Here is a 24,463-nt window from a genome sequence, read left to right on the forward strand (position 1 = left end):
CAGAGACAATCAGGCGTCTGGATCTAAACTCTCTTCTATTTGCACTACTGGGTCCAGGAGAACAGCCGTGGAGCACCATAGAACTTTGCACTGGGATTCATATCATTCTATGTCTCATTTTGTCTTTTCATTGAAATGTTCAGCTGGAATGAAATTGCATAAAACATATTTGAGGGACTGGGGGGTTGATTGGATTATTTAATTCCTGGATGAAAGAAAATAAAATTCTGATAATAATCTGCCCCAGTAACTACTCACTGAACCATTGCTCATGTATAAGGTGAATCACAGTTGAATGGCTATTTTCAAGTATTTTATGGATGAGAAATTCCACAGTTTAGACTTGGAAAATAACCAGGCTAGTTCATTTTCTTTAGCAATATTTCTTTTTGACATTGGTAGGTTGGCTACTTTCTTCAAGTTTGAATTAATTGATGAGCAGGCAGTTTGTTAATTAGAGAAAGACTGATACAATTCTACATGAGGATACCAATTATCTTTATGTGATTTTCACATTTCAATTTGTTTAAATTAAATTTTGTATTAATCTTTTATTGTTCAGCATCACACCGACTATTCAGCATTCTTGTATTGCTTTCTTTGGTACCACGGTTATTTTGGTAATGTCTCATGATACAACATCCAAACCTACTACTTTTGGTTATTCTGCATGGCAGAGTAAGTCATCTTGGGTGTTAACAACATTTTAACTAGTGTGTCCAGTAAAACATCAGAGTGCATTTACAAAAGTCCCTTAAACGCCTTGTTAACCAGCCCTCTTAAATGCGCCATGCGTTCTCCTCTTTTCTGTCTTTTGTTGTTCGTCAAAATCGCCACACTTCTACTAACTTCGCAGTTATCCTCATGGCTGCCCTGACAGACTTTACCCTTACCACTTCCACTGTAGAATGTAACACACAAAGCATCGTGTCTGTTACCAGAGGCTTTGTTTTGTGTGTGTGTGATCCTTTTCAGGATTACTGTGTTACATGCAGACTTCTTCATACAGCCACAAAAACAGCCACAGGCTGTCCTTCCCTTAGGGTCAAAGGTGGAAGTTCTGTGAACCACATTTCTGTGAAAAGCTTGGGGGCAGAGGTCAGGGGAGTTCTGGTGGGGGAAGGAATAAAGGGAGGATATTGTATCTCCATTCATGTGGCATTTGAAGTCAAAGTTCAAAGATGAAAGGTCATTTAAGTTCAGAGGTTACGAGGGTAGATAACGTAAATTGCTGAGGCCGTTTGCTCCCCCGAACCTAAAGGCTGACATCTCAGTGGTCAAGAAGAACATTCTAGATGTATGGTGCACATTTCGTTAGACAAAATAAATAGCACAAAAGGATATCAAAGTTAAGCCTGTTTTCATGTGTAGTATCTAGTCAGACAGTGACAATAGAAAGCCATCAATTTAGACAATACAAGGTTGATATGAGTGCCAATTTGGATTGAACTTTCGTCTCTGAGTCCTACATTAACCTCCGTTACACTGTAAAATGCTAATTAAAGGTAAGACATGCCGTGAACAATGACCTTGTAAAGTGTTATACAATTTATCTCAGTGACAAGTTGAGTGTCAGTTCTGTTTATTAAACTGACATTGAATTGAATGACTGTTTAACCATTATGGCGAGGTTACATTCAGTTATAAGGCACATTATCCATTGGTTAACCTAAATGCTGTGTGTGTGTGTGTGTGTGTGTGTGTGTGTGTGTGTGTGTGTGTGTGTGTGTGTGTGTGTGTGTGTGTGTGTGTGTGTGTGTGTGTGTGTGTGTGTGTGTGTGTGTGTGTGTGTGTGTGTGTGTGTGTGTGTGTGTGTGTGTGTGTGTGTGTGTGTGTGTGTGTGTGTGTGTGTGTGTGTGTGTGTGTGTGTGTGTGTGTGTGTGTGTGTGTGTGTGTGTGTGTGTGTGTGTGTGTGTGTGTGTGTGTGTGTGTGTGTGTGTGTGTGTGTGTGCACCTGTGTGTGTGCACCTGTGTGCGTGCGCACCTGTGTGCGTGCGCACCTGTGTGCGTGTATGTATGTGTCCTGTTGAAAATCTGTCTAACCAATAACATGGAATTAAACCAATAGTGAAAATCAGTGTGGTGGGAGAACTGCATTGTCCCCCTACACACCCACACTCACACCCTCCAGGCCCCCAGTCTAAAAATAAAAAGAGTTTCTCTGGAAGAAGGGCTGTGCAGAAGAGAAGTAGGTTATGTTGTGTTTTTATTCATGACAGAAAACAGAGATGTTCCCCAGGTCCTCTGAGACATTTTGTTCAAGGCCAAATAAGATAGAAGACTGTCTGTGGGCCATCATATTAGATACCACAGAGATTATGTCACAGAAAAAAGAGCTACGCCTAAGTAATCGTGGAAATTTACAACATACTGTACTAAACTCCCCAGACTATCAGTATAATGTAATACAACCATTAATATAAAAACCTGATTGTGCTATTTTTTTGTTGTTGCTGATTGTTACATTTTCATTCTATGTCACTTTATCTCATCCTTGCTGTCTTTCAGAGGTTGCAAAGAGTTTGTAAGTAGGCCCAATTTATAGACAGTTAATTATTTGATAATTATGTATACGACATTAATAAACACATTATTTAAGTGTCTATAAACCATAGGCTATAAAACTGATTGTATACTACTTTTAAACACAATAAACCGCAAACGTTTTCACGAAGTCTAACGATACATTTGGAGAGGGGCAGGGATAGGTTGATAATGCCACTGCTCCTTTAAACGGCTCCTTTAAGGGGGGTGTCAGTGGCAGAGAGGAGGAGTGTCGACTCTGCTGAGTGCTCGAGCGCAAGGGGATTCCGAGAATAAGCAATTCCGTCAGATTCGACTACAGGTCGCAGAGCCTGATCACTTCGATCAAAACCCGAGGCATTTTGGAATAAATCATCATTTTTTCATAATTAACCCGCGTTCGAGAAATCTGACCTTTTCACCGAGACTATCCGAAGGATTTCCTCCTTTCGAATGATAATGCACCTTTTCGCTTGAGTGGGGTCCACTGTCAACTAGAGGGGTAGACAAACCCAAGCAGGTACGTGCCGAGCTAAATGTACAGAATAGGCTGTGAAATTAACGACTCTGTAAAAATCCGTGAGGACACAAACGGGGTGTGTGTCGTGGATTTAACATGTTTACAGCATGTTTTTGAGGATTGAATGATGTTTGTGTCTCGAGCCTTAGTCTCTGGGCTCATAGCGGTGTGAAAACGCTGCGTAAAGAAGTCGTAATAAACCAGCCAGTGCTGTGGTAATGTCGTTTCCATTTTGTTAAATGGCATCGGGGTTACATTATAGCCAGTTTGAGATTATTTCCTTGTCGACCTTATAAAAACGCATTACCGCACGTAGACATGTAATAGCTATTTGCCATAGAAAGCGCCAATGTTATGTCGCCTAAATCTAATGACTCAATACGAATCATGTATCTTGTTCGTGCTAGCTACTTTGTAATTCCGTATTTTTCTCACATTGTTACATTGTCCATTCATTGTTGTGACACTGTGGATTTGTTGTTATAGTGTTTGTTGTTACAATTGTTGCACTGTCCTCGCTGTAGTCTAGCCTACGTGTAAAAATTATAGCCTACAAAATGATAGGCCACAAATACATATGTTCAGTTTAACCTGCATTAAAATGCTGCATAGGACTAGTACTAAGTAAAAGGCGCATAGCCACTGCCTACTAAGACAGATAATGAATATTATTTCTATGAGCATTAGTAAATAGGCCCTGTATTGATATTATGACTGTCAACATCAATTTGGCTCTTTCGTAGGCTGCTCCATTGTAGACAAATGAGTCATAATTTCAGAGTTTTGTTTGGTGTAGTTTAACATTATAAATGCATTATAATGCTTCATAGTTAAAACTGGATGCTGATGATTTTCAATTAATCTGTTGTGCTTCCTTGTTCCTTGTCAAAGGTGACAAAATGTCTGGCATTGCATGCCTCAAATGTTCATTCATCATTGGCACAGTGTCTGGGATAATGTAGGCCTACGTAGCTAAGTTTATTCACTTAATTATTTGAGTTTTCAATATTCAGTTCATTAAAACAGATTGTAAATTAGCCTTGTGGATTTCTACACAGAACGTACTGGTGACATTGTATTACAACTGCATTATTATTGTTATTGTTATTATTATTATTGAGTTATCTACATCTTATATATTCTTTAGTTTGCTATGGTTTAATTCAATATCTCAGCAGTAGGCTAGTGACAATTGACAGGCAGAATGGATTTGAACTATTCCACTGTTTGGAGTAGTCATCACCAGATGTCCTCTAGCTGCATTTGACCATTAACCTAATGTAGCAGGCATGAAAGAAATGCCTTAAACTAGATCCCCCACATACTTGTCTTGATTAGAAAAAAAATGTCAGGGAACATTCTCTTCTGCACTCTTCAGCCAATCCAGTAAATGTGGAGGAGGAGTTAATATGGAGTGCCGCCTTGTTAACTCCCAAATGCGGAAGTCCTGTCACAGGCTCTCTTTCCATTTCCCCTGAAAACCGGAACATTCCATTTTTGGGGACTCTGCAGAGGCTATTTGACCATGGGATCGGTGGAGAGGCAAAAAGTCAGGGGTTGAAGGTTGGCCAGCGGAGTCACAGGGGAGAGAGAGAGCATGACCTCACTGTTATTTCAGGTGTGCTTAGCCACCCTGGCAAAACTTCCCTCCCAACAGCAAACCTGTTTACTTTTCATCATTTGGAATCATCAACACGTTCAATTGTGTACTAGGTCTACTTTTACAGCAGACTTGGGTGGATTAGTCAAATATAGGCCTGAGTGTTGTTGAAGTTAACTTGGCTGACTTTTGAAAAGTTTAAATACTCAGCCTGTCTGGGGGTCTGGCTTTTAGCCCTCCCTTTGTGGATTGTTTCAGCTACTTAATTATTTGACCTGATCTTGTACAGGATGTTCAACGGTAGCTGCGTAGAGTCCTCTGTACTGGAGCCATAGATAACTAAAACCTCCACATTTAACATGTTCTTGCTCTTGAATAGGCTAATCCGGTGCACATGCCAGCCATATTCCTCCGACACTGAGCTAGTGTACCGTACTCTACACAATTTGTTTTGCTGTAACCGTGGGTTGTTGTCTATGATGATGATTGATGTGCAGTATCCCACCACAGAATCATAGGATATTTAAATTAGAACTATGCAAATTATGTTACGTCTGCTGAATGCTCACAAGACTGGACTCTGGACCCTGGTCTAGTAGATCAAGGTTCTGTCTTCCCCGAAAATGGATGTTACAGTGTTGTTCCAGTTTTTGCAATTAATGCACTATCTTTGCTGTAGTGTATGTATTAAAATTAGGGCTAACCCAATTTTGTCGACTGGTTGATTGTTTGGTCGATAGGCTGTTGGTTGACCGAGATTTCTTAAGTCGAGCAGTCGCAAATTTGTTTTTTCATGGTGCACGAGACACCTGTTTGATTCATCCCTGTCTCAGTGGACTAATCCATTGCAGAGGCCACAGGGATGGCACATTCCATCACTCTAAGACGTGATACTGAAATTGTATATGGTTATAATATGTAAAAATAATGGTGCAACACAAATAAATCTCGTATTTTATAACAAATGCGTGGAAAATTGGCGCCTATCCCTATGTTGCTATGTGCATAATAGGAAAGTTAACCAGCATATTGGGGTTGAGAACAATGCGGTGGCTGCAGCAGCAACCGAGAAGAGGAAACAGCCCTTGCCTTATTGTCTAAGAAAATTGAGGAGAGAGAAAATCCCAACTTAATTAGGTCTATAATTAATAGCCTAACTCTTAAATGTGCCTGGCTTTATAAATCATCCATAAAAATCTACAGAAATAAGACATGTCTTGCTTATGTTGCCCGTTTGAGTGATTGTTTAATAGCCTACTGATTCCGTGAGCACCAAGCATCATGCAACGGCAAAATGTCAGATAAAGCTATTTCCCAGATTCGCCTGTTTATAATCTTTGCTATGCTGAAATAAAGGTTTTACAATTGTATTTCATTAAAACAGACTGGTATTGCTTATAATTTATTTAGTGTTGTTTTCACTGTTCCAATCAGGCAGAAAAATAATATTGTAATCTAACAGCATCTGTTTGTCACACATAATATGCACGTAGCTCATGCTCTTATACCCTCCTTTTTCTTGATCTGCTTCTTATTGTCATTATAAAAATGATTATTATGATCGTCATCAATAAGTGTAATTTTCATTGCTTAGCCCTTTATTTCAATACTGCTATAGGCTAATGTATCAATCATTCATATATGTCATCACACAGCATTATGAGTCATGATTTCAATTCAATCAATCATTTTAGATTTAAAATTAAATTACAAAGGGAGCTTTGGATAATTATCCTAAACAATAAATCAATCGCAATTCAAAAGCATGCAACAGTTTTTAGTCTTATGTAATAAAGGCTTTATACAGTACCAGTCAAAGGTTTGGACACACCGACTCATTCAAGGGTTTTTCTTTTTACTATTTTCTACATTGTAGAATAAAAGTGAAGACATCAACATGAAATAACACATATAGAATCATGTAGTAACCAAAAACGTGTTAAACAAATAAAAATATATTTTAGATTTTGATTCTTCAAAGTAGCTTCACACATGCTTGTCATTCTCTCAACCAGCTTCACCTGGAATGCTTTCCCAACAGTCTTGAAATAGTTACCACATATGCTGAGCCCTTGTTGACTGCTTTTCCTTCACTCTGTGGTCCAACTTATCCCAAACCATCTCAGTTGGGTTGAGGTCGGGTGATTGTGGAGGCCAGGTCTACTGATGCAGCACTCCATCACTCTCCTTATGGTCAAATAGCCCGTATACAGCCTGGAGGTGTGTTGGGTCATGGTCCTGTTGAAAAACAAATGGCATTCCCACAAAGTGCCAACCAGATGGGAGGGCATAACGCTGTAGAATGCTATGGTAGCCATGCTGTTAAAGTGTGCCTTGAATTCTAAATAAATAACAGACAGTGTCACCAGCAAAGCACCTTCACACCATCACACCTCCTCCTCCATGTTTCACGGTGGGAACCACACATGTGGAGATCAGCTGTTCACCTACTCTGTGTCTCACAAAGACATGACAAGTCTCTTCTTATTATTGGTGTCCTCTAGTAGTGGTTTAATTGCAGCAATTAGAATATGAAGGCCTGATTCATGCAGTCTCCTATGAACAGTTAATGTTGAGATGTGTCTGTTACTTGAACTCTGTGAATAATTTATTTGGGTTGCAATTTCTGACATTTTCCGGATGGACTGACCTTCATGTCTTAAAGTAATGATGGCCTGTCGTTTCTCTTTGCTTATTTGAGCTGTTCTTGCCATAATATGGACTTGGTATTTTACCAAATAGGGCTGTATAACAACCCTACCTTGTCACAACACAACTTATTGGCTCAAATACATTAAGAAGGAAAGAAATTCCACAACTTATATTTAAATAAGGCACACCTGTTAAATGAAATCATTCCAGGTGACTACCTCATGAAGCTGGTTGAGAGAATGCCAAGAGTGTGTAAAGCTGTCATCAAGGCAAAGGTTGGCTACTTTTAAGAATCTCAAATATAAAATATATTTTGATTAGTTTAACACTTTTTTGGTTATTACATGATTTCATATGTGTTATTTAAAAGTTTTGATGTCTTCACTACTATTCTACAATGTAGAAAATAGTAAATATTAAGAAATACCCTTGAATGAGTAGGTGTGTCCAAACTTTTGACTGGTACTCTGTATATCTTTTGTTTTTCGTTAGGACAGACTCTCTGGTACACTTATTTATTTAGTGTTGTTTACACTGTTCCAAATGGTCAGAAAAATATATAATATTGTAATCTAACAGCAACTGTTTGGCACACATAATTCTCACGCAAAGCTTGCTCCTATACTCTCCATTTTCTTGAGCTCCAGTAGTTTCTACAACTAAGTCAAATGTCTTCCACAGATCTGACTTCCCCTTTCCCTCCTGAGCAGCCAGTGTATATAAAGTGTAATATTGGGATGCAAACTCAAAATGTAATACATTTCATCTCTATATCTGATGTGATACAGGTGTATTCTTTGTGTATTCTTTTTTTAAAGCCCATAACCATGTGTGTGAGGTTATAGGGACATTTTGTGGGTGGAAGAGAAGGTGGAGGAGGAGGCTTGGTTTGAAGCGCTGGGCATCTTGTTATGACATGCATTATCTGAATTAGGCCATCAGAATTATACCTACGTACGAAGGAACAACCTCTATGGAGGAACCTTCGATGCCTTTGAACTTCTGAGAGTTGGCTTAACGTTGGCCCAGAGCTAGCTAACTGGCTAACAAGCTTGTGTATGAAGAGTGACACCAGATTTAAAAACACGTCTTACTTTTTTGTAGTTAATAAATCCAATGTGAAACATGATAACTATAGTATCCTTAAATAGCATTGAAAAAGTTAATCCATTCTTCTCTCCCAAGTGGCACAGCGGTCTAAGGCACTGCATCTCAGTGCTAGAGGTGTCACTACAGACCCTGGTGTGATCCCGGGCTGTATCACAACCGCCCATGATCAGGAGTTCCATAGGGCGGCACACAATTGGCCCAGCGCCGTCCGGGTTAGGGGAGGGTTTGGCCAGGGTAGGCTGACATTGCAAATAAGAATTTGTTCTTAACTGACTTGCCTATTTGAATAAAGGTTTTAAAAATGTAAAATCTCTCTTCCTAATTTCTGGATCACGCTTGTAACGTCAATAGGCTAGAGTAGCCTATGCTTCGGAGGGGGAGGGGCAGGTAGCCTACACACGCACAGGCAAAGATTTTAATCTGGCAGGCAGCAGACACTGGAATACGTTTCTGAGTGACAGAGTGAGGGCTTTGCATAGGCGCTTTGTTGCGTTTTTGTGTGGGACTGGAAGTCTGGAATGTAAAATAACATTATTAACCGGTCCCCATGCTTTTAAAATGATGGCTCTGTTCCGGAATAGTATAGATCACGTTCACTTCTGGTTCTGATTCTGTTCCTCTAAAAATGTTGTTATTTTCCGGGTTTTGGTTCTGTTCCCAGAACCGGTTCCAATCGCTGCTAACAATAGGCCTAGATGTTGAATTAGTGATGTAGAAATACAATGTCATGTCGGTCATGCTTTCAACTCATCACACCAACTCTCCTAGGCTATCTACTCCAATCCGGGAGCGGTGTGGAAGGGAGGGATGGAACCAAAGTCAATGGGACTCATTTTGATGATATGGCAGGAGCAGCTAAATGATTTTTTTTATTGCTGTGGCTCCTGGAGGCAGGCAGGGTGGAATGACGAAATGGAGGGATGAAAGTTGGAGGGAGGCTGGATCAGGCAGGCAGCCCTCTGAGATACTGACTGGCGCTGGCTGTCTGGCTCATCTGTTGGATAACTCTTCCTCTCCGACCTCACCTCCCCATCCCCCCTCCCACCTTACTCCCCTCCCCACCTCAACCGTCCTGCACCTTGGCCTTGGAGCACTGACAGGGCCGCTCAATTATCCACACACATTGATTCTTACCATTTGCAATTGCTGTAAATGGTTTATACTTTGCTGAAATTACTCCCAAAGTGATCCACGGAGACAGGGGAGAGATGCAGGTCAGATAAATTAAGCATGTCACCCACATGAAAACATGGCACCCAATTTCAGAAACAACAGCTGTGGAACCTAACTGTGACGATCAAAAGCAGGGGCAACAAGAGAGAAGAACACAGTTACCTTGTACTGTTACATACACAGGCCAAACATAATGTGCGTGGCCATAGGTCTGTCTTTCCTTACTACTGATGATATTTGGATATAAAGGCCATGTTTTGTTGTAGTCTGAAGAAGCCCAAACCTACAGGGTGATGTGAGTAGACCTGACTGTCTCCTTGGGTTGGTTGGGGTGGTCACAGCAGAGGAGCAGAGCAGAGTTGACTTTCCCTCCCTGCTCCTGATGTTGAGATGGTGGCCTCAGGCTGTGGAGGTGCTGCAGATGGCTTCTCCTACTGTGTGTGTGGCTATTGCAGCACTGCCAGTTGGGCAGGCTAATGCCACTGGCATGGTAGTGTGTGGGTGCACTGTAGATGAAAGAGGAAAATACACTCACGAATACAGTAGAATACATTGTTTCTAACTGAAGTAGTTATAGGCTACGATACATCAAAACATGACTCACATTGCTTTACAAAGTAGATACAACAAATAGGCTACTGGTGTGTGTACAATCAGTTTGAAATCACAATAAGAGGATGAAAATAGGAGACCAATAAATGGCCTTCAGAAAGGAAAGATAATGTTATTGTAAGCAAAGCCACACTGTTCAACAACTTACAGTATGACCTACAATATAACACCATTTGATAACTACAGAGTCTTCTAGTTAGCTACTTAGTCTTGTGTAGTTACTAGTTAGTTAGCTGCTAATGCATTGGGCTACCTGTTTTTGTCTGTCCTGGTCATCAGGGTCAGTCCTGAAGAGCACAGCTAGGAGTTAAAGGTTAAAGTCCGATTATGATGTCAGAAACACCAGAGGATATTTGCGGACTGGGGAGTGTTACTTAACTGTGTCTTATTTTAACCAGGTTATGTGGAGGGACTGAGAGCAGAGCAGAGCTTAGATCTGGGGGAGAAAGAAGCCGTCCAGGCTAAGTGAAAATGCCACTCATTCCTGATGAGTCCCCGGCCTGGTGAAGGTTAGTGGTTTGTCTTTGTAAGCTGAGGGATTGATGCATGAGCCTGTCTATCGGAGAATTCAAATTCCAAGGCAGGCGCAGTCTCATCACAGCGCTCCCTCTCAGCCATCATATTACAGGGGCCCTGTCCTTCCCAACTTCTTAACAGCCTGTCCTTATGGGAACCTTGAAGCAGCCCAAGCAAGGACACAGCGTCTGCTGCAAAAAGCCTGTGCAGAGAGAGGCTTGACGTAACGCTGCCTGCCTGCCTACCCAGCTCACCTCTACTTTAAACATGGGTGTATGTGACTCCCTGACACTACATAGAGTAGCACAGAGTAGCACACGTCCCCCAGGCCCCCAGACTGGCCCCCTGGACAAGGAGGGGACAGAGAGATCCCGGCAACTTAATTATATCTTTCTCTTTTAAAAGCTTTTGTTTGAAAGAAACTTTTCCAGTCAATTAGCTAAAGAGGAAATTTTAGAATGTATTAATAAATGATGGATATATTGCACAGGTAGACAGTAGAGGGAAGGAGGGGGGAGGGCAGGTGAAGGGGTGCATATGCTATATAGTAGGTGCTGTGGGATTGTGACTGGGATATTTATTTACCTCAAGAAGGGGCATGTTCGGGAAAATGTTTATTGTGTAAAACATTGGCCTTAGAGTAGATAGCTGTAATGCTCCAAGACCAGGAGCACCGACCAGAGAGTTCATAGTGCACAGTGTGGTGGTCAATATTTTGATTATCGTTCATGTTAACACACGCTCACACGTACACAGACTCACACCCTGTTGTCTTAATCTATGGGCAGACTGAAATCTGAGTCATATGGCTTTCCAAAGGAGTGGAAAAACAGAGCTTGGGCCAAATACAAATGGGGCAGGATCCTGATGACATCACAGTGACTGTGTGTCTGTTTGTGGTAGTAGGATCTGCTAGCTGGGATTTCCCCATTCAGTCAGTCAGTCACTCACTCACTGCTTGTTTTAGACACACATCCTTTATCATTTTAGTGCTGTAGAAACAATAACCCGATCCCTATTATGTACTGTACTCCCCAACACCTCCACACCACCAACTGTAATTGTATAAGTTTTGGGAGATTTGGGGATTTTAGTGATGAGGCGAGCTGTTGCCAGGCAACAGGGCACCTTGTGTGGGGTATGGCTGTGCTGTGGAGAGTGCACCAAAAAAATGCTGGGTTAAAAACATCCCAATTTGGGTTATTTGGTCACCTAGCGCTGGGTAAATATTGGACAGAACACACGCTTGGTTATTTTGAGCCAGCCATTTGGGTTGAGTGAATAACCCAACATGTTGGGTTATGTGGATTACTTAAACGCGGGTTATTTAACCATCAGTTGTTGTTTTTTTCACTTTCATGCTGGGTTGACTTTTCATGCTTGCTCTTATTTAATGTAATCCATAGGTTATTTTTAGGAGGCGTGGCTTTCACATTACATATGTAATATACAATGAATGACATTATTATGTATATATTGTAACAAATGGTAACTCTCCCAACATTGGGATATGCATAGGCTCTTTTAGATCTCATATACTTGTGTAAGACTCATTCATTCTTAAATGTCTATGTCGTTGGGGGCACGGGGGGTTCTAAACTGACATACAGTGTGGAATTGTTTTAAGATGGCCATGGATAATTACAATTATAATAATTACAATGGATAATTTAGCTATTTCATTTTGAATTTTAGGACTCCATTAGGTATAAAACATTATATTTTGATAAAATATTGAATTTGACCTTTACTAATAGACCAGAGAAATGCATTGAATAACAATGGCAAAAAATGGCAAATGGCAAAAAAGACAGTCAAAAAATAAATAAGAAGAAACCAGGTTTTGCAGTGGTTGTCCTATATCTAGGAGATATAAGAAAGCTTAGGAAATATATACTGTATATATTTTGTTACACATATTGAACCGTTTTTGGGGTAGGTACAAAACTACCTTCATACTTCCATTCATTATTTTAAACTGGTACTGGTTACCTTCAGACGAGTCCCGTGATACTTGTGGGGGACGTAGAGCAAAACGGAGAACACCATCGTGTTCGTGAGAGTCTCCCCTTTTGATGCTACAGATGTTTTCGTAAGTAGACCAATTTTCGGAATGTCTCATGGTCTGACAAACACCGGTCTAGCTCTGCCACCTTTCACCACAAATGCGTAAGTGCGACTTCGGTGGATGCAATGCAAAACTGGGGATTTTTTTTATTGTGTTACTTAGTGCTTCGGTCAACTGTAAGTGGGGTTAAAGCTACAAAAGTGTCAGTGTTTAACCTTAATATATGATAACAATACAACAGAACAGATCAACCGGAATGACATTTACTCTCATGGATGGTCAAAAATTACTATCTGAACGCCACACCCCTACTAAGCCACTCCTACAGTTTTCTTATCTGACCCGCTGCATCATATTGCAAGAACACATCATCAAGAACCCAACCTAGATTTTTTTAAAGAAAAAACCCCAACTAAGTGGCGGGCTATGACTGCAATCCAGCACTTGGGCCATTCAAACAACGCAACATTTTTTGGAGTGTGGTGACTGGAGAGGGGTTTAGGAGAAGAGCTACAGTATAGCCTACCGCACAGATATGCTACTGAGAGATACATGTACGATGATATAAAAACAGGGAGAATTTCAGTTTATATAACGTTGCCCACTGCTTTTCAGACAAGAGTTCATATGAGTTCATATGACATTACAATATTTGGACTGCATAGGCTCTCACACACTGATGAATAGCATTCTTTAGTTTCACTGGCGTGCCCCCCCATCCAGAGCTTTACCTCTGATCTGGGCTTTTACATTTATTAGTAAAGTAGTGATAATAATGTTAAAATACTAATGTCATTGTGGGCATCCTGGTGAGGGGGCTGCCTTGGTAAACAGACAGTGAGAGAGGTGTGGTACACACCCAGGGCTAAGCCTTTCTGCCTGCCCTGTGCAGCGTGAGAGAAAGAGAGGCCATTTGAGAGAGTAGAAAAGATGTCTGTAGGGAGCGCTATGACCTATTACTTAGGGAGAATGGACTGGTGACTAGAAGATTGCTGGCTCATACTCTGCTGTTCTCTGCCCTTGAGTAAAGGCAATTAACCTGGATTTGGCCAGTAAATATCCAGCAGCCATAGAAATTTAAAAAAGATGTGTGAGACTGATAACCATGGAACTGACTTTGAATAAAAGTGTCCACTAAGCAGAGAGATTAATATTGTTAATAGAACCACTGCTGCCTGTGTATTAGTGATCTTCCTTCCCTCTTCAGGAGCTGTGAATGCAGAGGAGTAGTGTACTGTAGTGCTCCTCCTCTTCTCTCTCCTCTCTTTCTCTCCCCCTTCCCCCCCTCTCTCTCTCTTTTTCTCCCTCTGGCATTAAGACCTTGACCTGATTGCCGAAGAGGCTTTTTAAGTAACTCTCCAGAAGGAGATCCAATCATGTGACATCCTTCACCGAACCTCACCCCAACCTCCCCTCCCAACGTTAACAGTCCTTATGTGACTAAGAGGGGGCAGGGGGTGACTGACTGTAGCATGCAAGCAGAGCATGCAGCTGCAGGGGTTGTCATATTGGCTAATCACGCCAGTCCAAGGTCAAACAGGTTGGAGGTCAATGTGTCAGAGCCAGGCAGATACATGGTTCCCCTAGTTTCTACCCCTCGGATGACTCCTGTCATGATCTGAGCTGGAGCAAACAAACAGCAGCCCCACTAGTCCCCCTGAGCCCAGGGGCCTGCATGCTTCATTGTAATGGCAGCCAATGGCAGGTCAGGCAGGATTAGTCATCGTCTCGACTCTCGATCACCGATCCCAGGATGTGTCAGTTTGAAGGTCAGTCTGTGACTAAAGTGATTCATGTCCTCAATGAGCTGGCTGGGGGGGATTCATGTTATTGCAGTTGCCTTGAGTCAGTCCTCTTCTCGGCTACAGCAGCAGCTGTCCCACTCATAAAAATGTACCTGCTCCTGCCATACTCTGTCTTTCTTTAATAGAGCTGACTGCTTGTCAGAGTATTTTTAATCGTCATTATAGCCCCCCCCCCCCCCCCCCCCCGATGTATTTAATATCTGTTCTGCCTAGTGAATGGATCAACCTTATCGCTGTGTTAACACCACATTAACACATCCCAATGAAACTCCATGATTCCCATGAAGTGTGTAATGATACATTAGGCAGGAATCTCTCAGTATTTTGTCTCTCTTTCTCTCTCTCTCTGCCTCCTTTCTCCTCTTCCCTTTTCTTTACCTCCACATATGCAGGCGATGGTTTGAGGTTATTGGACTTTGGATCAAGGGTTGGATTGTTATGTAGAAGTCTTTTTTATGGAATAAGGGAAGCTTTATGAAGAGTTCAAAACAAAACAGAGTTGGCGGAACGTCTGTGTTTCCTAAGGTAATGCTTGAGTTATAACAGATGTGTGTAACATATAGGGTTATTTTCAGAATGTAACCTAAGTATTTTTCAGACAGACAGAAAGACATTTTAATAGAAGTGTTTACATGTAGGGTTCGCAGGCCATAAGTAACCCTTAGCTTGTATAACCTTGTTTCCCGTCAAGGTTTAGCATTAGCGTTGCACAAACACACAGCAGCTTGTGTAACTGTATTTACATGTCTGGGAATGGGGCTAGCGCTAGAGTAGCTAACAAACTGATGCCAATGTACAGCTTGTGTAACATGCTTTGTATACACGTACACAGACAGGCATGTGCACGCACGCACACACACACACACACACACACACACACACACACACACACACACACACACACACACACACACACACACACACACACACACACACACACACACACACACACACACACACACACACACACACACACACACACACACACACACACACACACACACACACACACACACACACACACACACACCTGTGGTTGTTAGCTAGCACAAGAGAGCTGTAGCGGCCTAACAGTCCTTGTGTCACTGTGTTTACATGTATAGAGATGGAACAGAATGAGTCATTCCATTTAATTTCAACAAGCCATGACACTCACCATCTCAGATTGTTAGAAACAGATAAGATAAGCATTCCAGTAACATTATCTTGTTGAAAGACAATTTGAACTCTGATAAATGAAACAATTTATAGGATTCATATATTATTCAATAAATAAAGTAGCCAACATCCGATTTGGACCAAACCTCTTCTTGACAATGATTAAGACGTGAGAAATCCAAATAAATGGTCAAATGCCACGCACGGACCCTCCCAAACCCCAAATCAATTCCACCCCAATGGCCAGTATACAATATCAGTTCTCTATGTTTGTGTGCGCATTCATCTCTTTATTCAGACTCTTTCATGTCTTTTTTGTGAATTTGGTGATATTTGTTTCCCTGTCCAGAGAAAACTGTTGTGATCCATTCAATAAACACAACAGACCAGCATATACGTGTGTGGCAATAGAGGGAACAGTGCATCTAGTGGGCAAAACCTGGTACTTTCACATTCATTTATGGGGGACAATGCAAGCGACTCCAATGGTTCATTTCTCAGAAAAACCTTTGATCATTTTATTTGGATCTTAAACATTGTTAAGAAGAGATTTAGTTCAAATTTGGACGTTGGGTATTATATTTATTTAATATTATACAAATCTAATAAATGAAAATGGTCCATTTGGGTGCAATCAATGAGTTACATTTTTCACAGTTGAAATGATCTTTCAACAAAATAATGTTGCAGGAATGCTTATCTTATCTGTTTCTAACTACAGAAACCATTTCAGAACAATCTGAGGTGGTGGGTGTCGAAATCCTCTTTCTTGTGCTTTTTAGGTGGAACGACTTGGTAAAGGGAGAGAGAGATGTGGTTTATCCCAGCCAGGTCTGTCCATCTCCCTCTCTCTCCCTCTTGCTCTCTTGTCTCGCTCTGTGTAAGACACCTGTCGTTCCATTTAGCAGCGTTGACCTTGGTGGTTATGAGGAGACCAGGCCTGACCTACATACACCCCAAAAAGGTTTAGACTGTTCCACTTACTGGCCTTTCCTATGAAACCTCACCTCCCCTCAACCCTCACAGGCCCCATGAACACATCTGACACACATTCAACCCACAAGAGGATAAGGCCATGTTCCTCAGTTCTCACCTGCTGATGTTGCACATTCACATTAGTGATACATTTCATGTTTTTTCTTCTGGAGAGGAAGTGTCTTATGTTGTGTTTTTGGCTAGGCCAAGCATAGGGAAAAGTGGAACAGCAGCAGACATGCTGATGACTGTGCTCTGAGGCTACCCAACAGGTCTGTGCAGCAGCACAGTAGGTAACCATTAGCATGCAGAGGCTTAGCACTTCTGCTGAAAGTTAAGCACCAGGTCAACCTCCTCTCTCTGCTTTTAAAGGAGGATGTCAGGTAAAGGCTAATGCTATTCAGTATGTATGCAACCACATGGCGTAGCAACCGCGCTGCTGCATCCACCGGTATCACTCTTGTCTCTATATACAGTATGCTTGCATACTCACTGCATGACACATGGGGCGAGACATAGGCAAAGAGATGCTAACATATAGCTAGCTATCCCATCTCTGAGTGGAAACAATATGTTTGGCAATGTATTGATTAGTGCTTTGTGAAAACAAATTATCACGTTAGCAGAGATAAAACTGAGGGTCCCAATAAGGGACAAGGGGAGTCTGTTGCTGTTGTCACTACTGCTAACTGAGGAACATGGCTAATGCAGGGGAATATTAAAGAACCCAGCTGAATGCAGCTTAATGAAGATTGAAGAATTACAGTGCCTTCAGAAAGTATTCACACCCCCTTGACTTCTTCCAGATTTTGTTGTGTTAAAGCCTGATTTTAAAATGTATTGAATTTACATTTTGTGTCACTAGCATACACACATTATCATATAATGTGAAATGTCTTGAGTCAGTAAGTATTCACTCCCTTTGTTATGGCACGCCTAAATAAGTTCAGGAGGTAACATTTGCTTAACAAGTCACATAATGCGTTGCATGGACTCACTCTGTGTGCAGTAATAGTGTTTAACATGATTTTTGAATGACAACCTCATCTATGTAAACCACACATACAATTATCTGTAAGGTCCCTCAGTCGAGCAGTGAATTGAAAACACAGATTCAACCACAAAGACCAGGGACGTTTTCCAATGCCTCGCAAAGAAGGTCACCTATTGGTAGATGGGTAATAAAAAAACAGACATTGAATATCCCTTTGAGCATGGTGAAGTTATTAATGACACTTTGGATAGTGTATCAATACACCTAGTCACTACACCGATACAGACGTCCTCCCTAACTCAGTTGTCAGAGAGGAAGGAAAATGCTCAGAGATGTCTCTATGAGGCCAATGGGGACTTTAAAACAGTTACAGAGTTCATTAAGGGCTGTGATAGGAGAAAACTGAAGATCGATTTTTTTATTTCACTAGGCAAGTCAGTTAACCTCTTGCTCCTACCTGACACGCAGGCGTCCCATCTAGACATCTGGAAATGCAAATGCACTACGCTAAATGCTAATAGCACTCGTTAAAACTCAAACGTTCATTAAAATACACATGCAGGGTATTGAATTAAAGCTACACTCGTTGTGAATCCAGGCAACAAGTCAGTTTTTTTAATGCTTTTCGGCGAAAGCATGAGAAGCTATTTTCTGATAGCATGTAACACCCCAAAAGACCCGCAGGGGACGTAAACAAAATAATTAGCATAGTCGGTGCTACACAAAACGCACAAATAAAATATAAAACATTCATTACCTTTGACCATCTTCTTTGTTGGCACTCCTAGATGTCCCATAAACACTATTGGGTCTTTTTTTCGATTAAATCGGTCCATATATAGCCTAGATATCGATCTATGAAGACTGTGTGATCAACGAAAGAAATAGCGTTTTATAACGTAACGTCATTTTTTAAAATTAAAAAAGTCGACGATAAACTTTCACAAAACACTTCGAAATACTTTTGTAATGCAACTTTAGCTATTAGTAAACGTTAATAAGCGATCAAATTGATCACGAGGCGATATATATTCTATAGTTGTACGTCTGGAAATAATATCCGGGTAAATCTCAACCAAAATATCCGGTCGGAGACCGGAAGAACTGCGCTGCCTTGTTTCTGTTTGACCAAGAAACAAATAGTAGGCAAATGACAAGACTGTTGACATTGTGTGGAAGCTGTAGGTATTGCAACCTCGGCCCCATTTAATTTGGTTCACGTTTAACAATTGGTTGAAGTGGCGCATGGATATATTTTCCCATTTTCCGTGATTTTCGATTTTCACTTTTCGATGAAACACACGTTCTGTTATAGTCACAGCCGTGATTTAACCAGTTTTATAAACGTCTGAGTGTTTTCTATCCACACATACTAATCATATGCATATACTATATTCCTGGCATGAGTAGCAGGGTGCTGAAATGTTGCCCGATTTTTAACAGAATGTTCGAAAAAGTAGGGGGTAGGAGTAACAGGTTAACCTCTCTGGGATCGTTCGGTCCTCTCTGGGACCACCTCGCCAACAGCCAGTGAAATTGCAGGGCGCCAAATTCAAAACAACAGAAATCTCATAATTAAAATTCCTCAACCATACAAGTATTTTACACCATTTTAAAGACACTTCTCGTTAATCCAACCACAGTGTCCGATTTCAAAAATGCTTTTTGGCGAAGCAGAACATATCATTATGTTAGGTCAACAACTAGTCACAGAAAGCATTCAGCCATTTTCTAACCAAAGGGAGGTGTCACAAAAAGCAGAAATATAGATCAAATTAATCACTAACCTTTGACAATCGTCATCAGATGACACTCCCAGGACTCAATGTTACACAATACATGTTGTGTAACAATGTTGTGTACATGTTTTGTTCGATCAAGTTCATATTTATATCGAAAAACCTCAGTTTACATTGGTGCCATGTTCAGAAATGCCTCCAAAACATCCGGAGAATTTGCAGAGAGCCAAATAACATAAATACTCATCATAAACTTTGATGAAAGATACATGTTTTACATAGAATTAAAGATAAACTTGTTCTTAATGCAACTGCTGTGTCAGATTTCAGATTTTATGGCAAAAGCACAATATTAAATAATCTGAGAACAGCGTTCAGCCACAAAAGCAAGCCATACAGTTACCCGCCAAATTGTGGAGTCAACAAAAGTCATAAATAGCATTATAAATCTTCACTTACCTTTGCTGATCTTCATCAGAATGCACTCCCAGGACTCCACAATAAATGTTTTTTTTTGTTCGATTACGTCCATATTTATGTCCAAATACCTCCATTTTGTTCGCACGTTTAGTTCACTATTCCAAAGGCACAATTGGCGAGCGCAAAATCCAGACAAAAAGTCAAAAGAGTTCCATTACAGTTTGTAGAAACATGTCAAATTATGTTTAAAATCAATCATTTGGGTCTTTTTATAATAAGTCTTCAATAATATTCCAACCGGACAATAGCGTATTCATTACAGAGGAAAAAGAAGGAACGCCGCGCCCGCGTGACCGTAAACAACTGATTGGCCTCAGCCTAGTCCACTTGGTGAAACAGCTCTTATTCGACACCCTTCCACAATAGAAGCCTCAAACAACTTTGTAAAGACTGTTGACATCTGCTGGAAGCCTTGGGAAGTGCAATCTGGCCCAATAGACAGCATATTGGATAGGCAATCACTTAAATGAAATTTCAAACCTCAGATTTCCCACTTCCTGGTTTGATTTGTCTCAGGTTTTTGCCTGCCATATGAGTTCTGTTATACACACAGACATCATTCAAACAGTTTTAGAAACGTCAGAGTCTTTTCTATCCAATACTAATAATAATATGTATATATTAGCATCTGGGACAGAGTAGCAGGCAGTTTACTCTGGGCACCTTATTCATCCAAGCTACTCAATACTGCCCCCCTGTCACCAAGAAGTTAAGAACAATTTCTTATTTACAATGACAGCCTACAGGGGAACAGTGGGTTAACTGCCTTGTTCAGGGGTAGAATGACAGATTTTTATCTTGTCAGCTCAGATCCAGTAACCTTTCGGATTAACAACATTGTTATTACTCCACAATACTAACCTAACTGACAGCATGAAAAGAAGAAAGCCTGTACAGAATACAAATATTCCAAAGCATGCATCCTGTTTGCAAAAGGCACTAATGTAAAATTTGACAAAGAAATTAACTTTATGTCCTGAATACAAAGCATTATGTTTGAGTTAAATCCAACACAACACATCACAGAGTACCACTCTTCATATTTTTAAGCGTGGTGATGGCTGCATCATGTTATGGGTATGCTTGTCATAGGCAAGGACTAGGGAGTTTTTTTAACCTAAAGCACAAGGCCATATATACATTGAAGTTGCTTAATAAGATGACATTGAATGCTCCTGAATGGCCTAGTTACAGTTTATCACGTTCACTGTCTTCAAACTCCCTGTCATAGATGAGCCAAGGCGCAGCATGCATGTAATTCCACATTTTTTTAATAAAGTGAAACCTTCACAAAAAAAACAGCTAAACAGAAACCAAACGTGATGCAACCGTGGCGCACACAAACAGACACAGAAAATAAATAATTACCCACACCATTAGGTGGGAAAAAGGCTGCCTAAGTATGATTCCCTGTAACACAACAACATGTGGAATAAGTCAAGGGGTATGAATACTTTCTTAAGGGCATTGAATGTGTGTTTGCGTGTGTGCGTGGGTGGAGATATCATGAGCTGTCACGACCCACAGTGACATTGGTGTGACAGTGTCAGGCAGGAATGTGACAAATATAAATATGTTCTTGGTATTTGAATCAGGCATAAAATACCACTTGAAATCCTATTGCGTGGAATGACCGTTAGGGGACAATAAAGTTATACCACAGTCATAGAGTAGGCTTAGGCATCTGGAATCTGCTTTGTAGCAGGTTACATTCTGTGCCTAAAACAACTGTTAATTCCTGTTGACTCTAGTGTTCCTTCCATTTGTTATTTGTTATATTATCAACTCACAACAAAAAAGAAACCTAGTCAAGTCATTACAGTTCTTCTCCCTACATTCTTTTCCCTCCATTACATGTCTCTCACTCAATTTCTATCCGACCGCTCCCGCTACAGACACGTGCTGCGCACCAAAGCTTCCATTAGGCCTACAAAAATGACTGCCTATAAAAACATATCTAACTGATGGGATACACAAACAAAACTGTAGACAAGCTACATTCCTTGCCAAATCACGACCACTTTATCACAACTTCAAAATGGACTGGTTTGATTAAATGGAAATATGTGTTCTAACCACAAGCTCAGGCTTTGGAATAGATGCTTTTCATCTATTTATTTTATTTTTTTGCAAACTGCTATATAGGTGTACTTAAGTACTATTTGAGAAGGTCCGATCACACAAATTTCCTAGGTGGCAAAAGTCTGGATGGGTAATGTAACTAATCGGCATAGTAACAAACCCCCACCTCGCAATCCATGTAACCCCAACCAAACTGGTCACACCCCTCTTGTTGGCGAAGAGAAAATGTTGCAGTTTTAAAGCGAATTTCCCCGAATTCTACACATTTGCATGGCGGTTGCAGTCCTCCATTTAGCAAATTACCTCGCAACTCAAGTAGGCCAAGTAGGCTGCATATCAACTGCAATAATTTCTGTAATCAGCGCTTTCTTTCTCAACTGTTAACAATGATGATGTGTGGAGATCTTTATATCCTCGATATATAATGTTAATGATTAAATTTAGTTTCAATGTTTTAACGTTGATCCTTTACACCCGTACCCGTACAGTTTGAAAATGGCAGATTTGGCCACTGTTATATGCCTAAATTTGAATGCAGTGACTGTACAGTAACATGCTATACATGATGTCAGACCTCTGCCTCTGCGTTTCACAGCTCTGTATGGGTTTTGACTGACAGCTGTTCTGAACTTGAGCACCGCGCATGACAAGAAGTTGCCCCCATCTCTCCTGCTAATTGGGCAACTTTTGCAAATGCTTTGTTGTCTGAGTAAGGGGAATGCTCTAAATTAAGATGACTCGATGTATTTTGAAGATGAGACATTGAGGATTATAATAAATACTGCTTTGATGTCATACAAGCAAGCCAAACACCTGTGAGTTCATGTGCACATTTCCATATCATAAAACTTACATCATATACAGTGTCAGCATTTATGATCACTATGTAGTTACAAGATGGCATTGTGCTATTTTTTCTTATTTATTTATTTTTGAACCTTTATTTAACGAGGCAAGTCAGTTAAGAACAAATTCTTATTTTACAATGACAGCAATGGCCAAACCCTCCCCTAACCCGGACGGCGCTGGGCCAATTGTGCGCCGCCCTATGGGACTCCTGATCACAGCCGGTTGTGATACAACCGGGAATTGAACCAGGGTCTGTAGTGACACCTCTAGCACTGAGATGCAGTGCCTTAGACCACTGCAGCACTCAGGAGCCATACCCTGGGATATGATTTCTTAATCTGACCTTGGCACTCATGCACACCAAAATGATGATATTGTTCCCTGAATTGCATTGTGAAAGCCCAACACTGCAATATCGTATTTTCTAATTAGCTAGTCATGTTGACAATAGAACAAGCTTTCAAATTATGCCCACCTGACCCAGATTCTGATTTATAATGGACCATGTTTGGATTGTGTAAACAACAACATTAATTGTGTGATGGCAGGGATGCAGGGTTGTGTCCCAAACAAAATAACTGCAAGTGCTTGCTCTAGTTCCTCAACGGCACAGCTAGGAGAGCTCAAAAAATCGCCTTACAGTTAGGACTGGGCGGTATACCGTACTTTACGATGTGCTGGTATTGATGCACGGACCGGTTTGGGCTTTAAACATTACCTTCTATAACGGTATTTGAATGTTTGGTTTGTTAAATGTGATACGCAGTGTGTAAAGTCCATTTTTATAGTTTACTCATCTCTCTCCGCTCTCACTCTCTCTCTCATGCCGCTTTCCACACAGACCTAGCCCCGTCCACTCAAGGAGCACATTTGTTGTTCTTTGACATTTTGAGCCTGTACTTGAACCCACAAATGCTGATGCTCCAGATACTCAACTAGTCTAAAGAAGGCCTGTTTTAATGCTTCTTTAATCAGGACAACAGTTTTCAGCTCTGCTAACATAATTGCAAAAGGGTTTTCTAATCATCAATTAGCCTTTTAAAATTATAAACTTGGATTAGCTAACACAACGGGGAGGCAGCGTAGCCTAGTGGTTAGAGCGTTGGACTAGTAACCTGGAAGGTTATGAGTTCAAACCCCCGAGCTGACAAGGTACAAATCTGTCGTTCTGCCCCTGAACAGGCAGTTAACCCACTGTTCCCAGGCCGTCATTGAAAATAAGAATATGTTCTTAACTGACTTGCCTGGGTAAATAGGTAAAATAAAAATATATATTTTTTTTAAACGTGCCATTGGAACACAGGAGTGATGGTTGCTGATAATGGGCCTCTGTACACCTATGTAGATATTCCGTAACAATAGTCATTGTAGTCAGCTACAATAGTCATTTACAATATTAACAATGTCTACACTGTGTTTTCTGATCAATTTGTTGTTATTTTAATGTACAAAAAAAATTGCTTTTCTTTCAAAAACAAGGACATTTCTAAGTGACCCCAAACTTTTGAACGGTAGTGTATGTGTTGCCACCCCAGTTTTTTTATATAGTGTGATATTATATTTGGGACATATCGCCCAGCCCTACTTGGTTGAAGACTCTTCTTTGA

General features: G+C 40.7%; 1 protein-coding gene across 2 annotated transcripts in view; it reads left to right on the forward strand.

Annotated features, from left to right (window-relative positions):
- Window positions 1-2,788: 2,788 nt before the first annotated feature.
- Window positions 2,789-24,463, forward strand: part of LOC124010276 (nuclear receptor-interacting protein 1-like) — a 58,438-nt gene continuing 36,763 nt past the window's right edge. The window contains exons 1-2 of one of the 2 annotated variants that reach the window (XM_046322706.1): window positions 2,789-3,043; window positions 10,589-10,699. The gene's annotated coding sequence lies outside the window, so the exon portion shown is untranslated. The remainder of the gene's footprint in view (window positions 3,044-10,588; window positions 10,700-24,463) is intronic. The other variant, XM_046322707.1, reaches the window with a different exon arrangement.

This window comes from Oncorhynchus gorbuscha, linkage group LG02, assembly GCF_021184085.1.
Source record: "Oncorhynchus gorbuscha isolate QuinsamMale2020 ecotype Even-year linkage group LG02, OgorEven_v1.0, whole genome shotgun sequence".
NCBI classification, from domain to species: Eukaryota; Metazoa; Chordata; class Actinopteri; order Salmoniformes; family Salmonidae; genus Oncorhynchus; species Oncorhynchus gorbuscha.